This window comes from Egretta garzetta, unplaced genomic scaffold (genome assembly GCF_000687185.1).
Source record: "Egretta garzetta isolate BGI_Z169 unplaced genomic scaffold, ASM68718v1 scaffold652, whole genome shotgun sequence".
NCBI classification, from domain to species: domain Eukaryota; kingdom Metazoa; phylum Chordata; class Aves; order Pelecaniformes; family Ardeidae; genus Egretta; species Egretta garzetta.
In genome coordinates this window covers 100,245-105,326 of record NW_009258948.1, presented here as the reverse complement: position 1 = coordinate 105,326, position 5,082 = coordinate 100,245, and the positions used below count along the sequence as shown (strand labels likewise).

Genomic DNA, 5,082 nt, shown 5'->3' with positions numbered 1-5,082 from the left:
AAAGCTTGTCCCCCCCTTTCCTCTGGGCCCCCTTGAAGCCCTGACCGGCCGCACTCAGCTCTGCCCGCAGCCTTCTCTTCTCCAGGCTGAACACCCCCAACTCTCCCAGCCTGGCCTCAGAGCAGAGGGGCTCCAGCCCTCGGAGCATTTTAGTAGCCCTCCTCTGGCCCCGCTCCAACAGGTCCATGTCCTCCTGGTGCTGAGGGCTCCCGAGCTGGACGCAGGGCTCCAGGGGAGGTCTCCCCAGAGCAGAGCAGAGGGGCAGAATCCCCTCCCTCGACGCTGGCCACGCTGCTGGGGATGCAGCCCAGGACAGGGTTGGCCCTCAGCTCCCATGCAGGTCACACCATGACTGTGGAGTCACATCTGGCTTCTTGCAGCTTTCTGGTGGTACAGACCTGTTTGGTTTTCACACTGTACACAACCTAGTTCATCATGGTGGGACCAGCAAGCAGATGTTGGCCATGAGGATGTGAGCAACAGGAGAAGCTGGGCAGACGAGGTGCTTAGGGACAGGGTTTGGCGGTGGGATGGCAGGGTTAGGGTAACAGTTGGGCTTGATGAGCTTAAAGGGCTTTTCCAACCCAAACGATCCTGTGATTCTAAGCATTTTTTCCCAAACTTGTGAACTATAGACAGACCAATCACTGGGATGTCGGAGATTAGGACAGCACAGATGTGGGAGATGCAACTGTTCAAGGCCCTGGACCGCTCCTCCTTGGTTGCAATACTCAAGATGGTCTTAAGGTTCATGACCTACAACAAGACAAGTAACAGTGAGTCTGATGCCGTTGAGGAAAGAGCAAACACTTAAGCCATAAATTCTGCCATCTCATAAATGTCATATAAATGTGACTGGGCCACACTGATGATATCCTAGGGTAGACAAGAAAGAGTGCGAGAGACCATTTACCCGGAGGTATTGCAGTATCTTCAGGAGAAAGGAGGCCAGGAACAGCAGAAGTATTGCCTGGACGGTCAACCCCATGCCAGTCTGGGTGACCAGGGAGTTTGTCGGGAGGGGTGTATGCCTCGGGGGCTGCAGGGCATGGCAGAGCGGTCAAAAGCTACGGCCGTGAGCACAGCAGATTGGAAGGTGGAGAAGGTGTGGATGAAACACATCTAGTCGAGGTATGAGTCAAAGGAGACGGCTTGGCCATAAAATCCACCCAGCCCGGGCTCCAGCATCTCCAGCCTGTCACACTCTGCTCTACTGGAAGACCCAGACTGGACCCAGAGCCCAAACATGGTCTCACCAGTGCTGAACTGGGCAGGGAGCCACTGCTCTGCACAGCCTGCGTGGCCCAGCACCCCCAAAGACCCAGCACTGTCCTCCGTCACTGCAAGGTCTCCTGGTGACGTTGGGGTGACTTGTACCCACCAGCACCCCAGGCCCTCTTCCACAGATCTCCCTTCTGGCCAGGCAGCCCTCGTCTAGAATAAAAGCACCAATGAAAATGAAATTTAAACCAAAATCTGTGGGACAAATCTAGGTCCTCTGTGGAACAGCAGAGCATACCCTCAAGCACTGCCGTTACTTGTGCTAATTACCGTTAATAACCCAACTGACTGTTACGGCTCAGCTGCGTACTTGGACTCTGTGGGCTATACTTTCTAAGCCACCCCACATCTCCTAACCCTCAGAACCGTTCTGATTTCAGCACGATGAGCAACTCACAAGCACTATTCTTTACAACCCCACTTCTCAGCCCTCCCAGAGAGCTCGGGTGCCCACTTACAGCCTCCTTCCCAGGAGCCGTGTTCGGCGTAAGCCCCAGCGAGCCACCCCCTCCTGGAAATGCCTCCCTTGCTTCAGCTGTGAGTCCCTCTGTTACAAAGAGTAAAGGGATTTGGTTTTTTTCTTCTTTTCTGGAATTTCTCATGGAACAAAAATAAAATTAAAAGGCTCCTGCCAGGCTCGCTCACCAACCAGGTTTGAAAGCCTTGTGTGGTATCTGAACAACCTGATGTGGTTAAAGGTGTCCCTGCTCCTCGCAGGGGGGTTGGGCTGGGTGGCCTCTAGGGGTCCCTTCCAACCCAAAACATTGATTCTATGATTCTATGATTCTATGATTCTATGATTCTGTGATTCTGTGATTCTATGATTCTATATCCATCCTTCCCAGAGAGACGGCACGCTGATCGCCGTTCATAAAGCACCTGCCATTTCCAGCAGCACTCACAAAATTAATGCAGCCAGCTGCTGTATTTTTCACCAAATCACACGGTTTACCCCTGAAGCAGAGTTGAAATCTAAATACCCAGAGTTGAGTTTATGGTACAATCCATGCGAAAGCAAAAACGGGAAGAATCGCGGAATCATGGAATCATTTGGGCTGGAAAAGGCCTTTAAGCTCAAGCCCAGGTTGCTTTGCTCTTGGGAAGCCAGCGTGCAGAGATCCCAGCATTTGGCCGCAGGCTGCACTTCGCTGGTTTCCCCAGGAGAGAGGAGGAGGGAGGCGGGCAGACACCCACCCTGGGGGATGGAAGGGGCAGTGGCGGCATGCCCCCCCCGATTCCCCCTCCCTCGACCTCTCCCAAGCAATAACCACCGCGGCAGCCGTGATGGACATGTCTGGTCGTGAAGGATGCACCCAGTGGATGTGGGGGAGACAGACAACGATACCATAGCCCAGGGCGACTGTGGGATGTGCCCACCTGAGCACAGTGGTCAGGATGCAAATATGACCATGACCCAACCATCAACAGCAGCCCCAGAGCCCTTGGAGCTCCCCCGCACGGCAGCAGCTGCACGCCAGGATCTCCCCGGGAGCAGGGACCCCTCTCAGGGTCATCCCTCGAGGCTGAGAGGTTCCTGACCCCAGCAGATCCTCGGTGCGTGGCTCATAGCACGCTCACTCTGAAACCTTGGCTGAGGGATAGAGAGGATGGATTGTGCATCCATAATCCTTGAGCCATGAACGGTTGGCCAAGTCTGGGACTGGGACTGGATCCAGTCACACCTCGGCTCCTCTCGGAGGAAGGAGTTTCGAAAGCCAGGGGCTCCTTTGTGAACCTCATGTCCCAACAGGAGGGTCTGCCTGGCAGCTTTGCCTGACCCTGGCCTCTGGGCAGTGAAGAACTCAGTGTGCCTTGCATCGAATCCTATAAATTGTCACATTTACCGCTGAACTCTGTTAACTCACTGTTTTACACCAATGGACGGTAGGTTTTGCCTCCCTCTCACTCCATCCATGACAGAGGAGGGCTACTAAAATGCTCCGAGGGCTGGAGCCCCTCTGCTCTGAGGCCAGGCTGGGAGAGTTGGGGGTGTTCAGCCTGGAGAAGAGAAGGCTGCGGGCAGAGCTGAGTGCGGCCGGTCAGGGCTTCAAGGGGGCCCAGAGGAAAGGGGGGGACAAGCTTTTTAGCAGGGCCAGCTGGGGCAGGACAAGGGGGGATGGTTTTAAACTGAAGCAGGGGAGGTTTAGACTGGATCTAAGGAAGAAATTCTTTCCAGTGAGGGTGGTGAAACCCTGGCAGGGGTTGCCCCGAGAGGGGGTGGAGGCCCCATCCCTGGGAACATTCCAGGCCAGGTTGGCCGGGGCTGTGAGCAACCTGATGTGGTTCAAGGTGTCCTTGCTCCTGCAGGGGGGTTGGGCTGGGTGACCTCTGGGGGTCCCTTCCCACCCAAACCATTCCATGATTCTGTGATTCTATGATGCTATGACAGGGGCGCGGCAGGGGGGAGCTGGCGCCGGCGACGAAGCACCCTCCCACTGTGAGCTGGAGCAGTCGCTGCCAGTTTACATCTGTGGCTCCAGAGCTGGAGCCTGGCCCCTGCCACGGCCATTCAAGGTCCAGCAGAAGAGGGCTGCATCCGTAAATGCCACGAAGAACAGAATTTTCGCTGGTGATCTGAGTCCTGCCTTTCCATACGCGTATATAAAAGGCTTGGAAGACCTGAAGTCTGCACTCCCTGAGTTGATTCGTGTTGCTGACACCACTACCACAGGAGGTTTGTACCAGGAAGATGCACAAGCGTATAACGATGATTGCTCTCTTGTTGAAGCAGGGCCAGGTCCTGGCTGGCTTTGCCACCACCACTGCTGCTGGCAGGCTGCTGTGGATCCACCCGCGTCTGTCTTTTGCAATGAGGTTGGAAGGAAATTAAGCACAGACATCAACACAGGCACAGACCATTCCGGACTGAATGAACAGATGGGAGTGTTCCTCTGCTTGTGCAGCCTTAAAGGGGATCTGTCTGAAGCGATAAATATCAACGGAGACTCCCAGCTGAATAAATCACCGCAGGGATCGCTGGCTCCGTGGCAAATCCTCCCTCAGGAGTCTGTGCGCCTTTCATATAAAACGCATTTAGGGGGGTTGTAGTGCTGCGCAAAGATCATGACAAGCAGAAGGCTTTGGAACGGGTTGCCCAGAGCAGTGGTGGCTGCCCCATCCCTGGGAACATCCCAGGCCAGGTTGGACCGGGCTGTGAGCAACCTGACATGGTTAAAGGTGTCCCTGCTCCTGCAGGGGGGTTGGGCTGGGTGGCCTCTAGGGGTCCCTTCCCACCCAAACCCTTCTATGATTCTATGATGCTATGATTGTACTGCACTGGCCACAGCAGACGCTCCCTTATCCATGTAAGAAAACATCTGTCCAGGCATCCACCTATCCAGATGTTTGCTTAAAAACCGCTCTGCTGATGGCTCTTACCTCTCAGATTCTTTACTTTGCTCATAGGCACCAACAGGAACCTAATTAATGTCTTGCTCTTGATTTTTTTTCCAATTACTCTAAGGGTTTGGGGCACATGCTGTCGTGAGCGTGTGACAGGCCCCGAAGCGGCGTGCATAGCCTGCCCTCCCTTGTTCGCATCGAGACCCTGGTGTTTATCGATAAAGGACGCACAAATCCGGAGGAGGCCACGGTCCCATCCCTGCGCTTGACGACTGGCCTCGTCTCAGCCTCAAGCATTGCCAAAGCCATGGGACCTCACCGCCGCTGCTCAGATACCGTGGGAAGGGAGGCAGGAGAGAGCAGAGCCTGGAAGAAGGCAAGGGAAAAAAAATAAAGACTCTTTAAAATTGGAAACCACGGAGTTCTGAGCGCTCCAGGAGCGGCTGGTGGGGAAGCGCA

General features: G+C 54.8%; 1 pseudogene; it reads right to left on the bottom strand.

Moving 5' to 3' along the window:
* Window positions 1-341: 341 nt before the first annotated feature.
* LOC118451819 overlaps window positions 342-5,082 on the bottom strand; it is a 13,422-nt pseudogene continuing 8,681 nt past the window's right edge.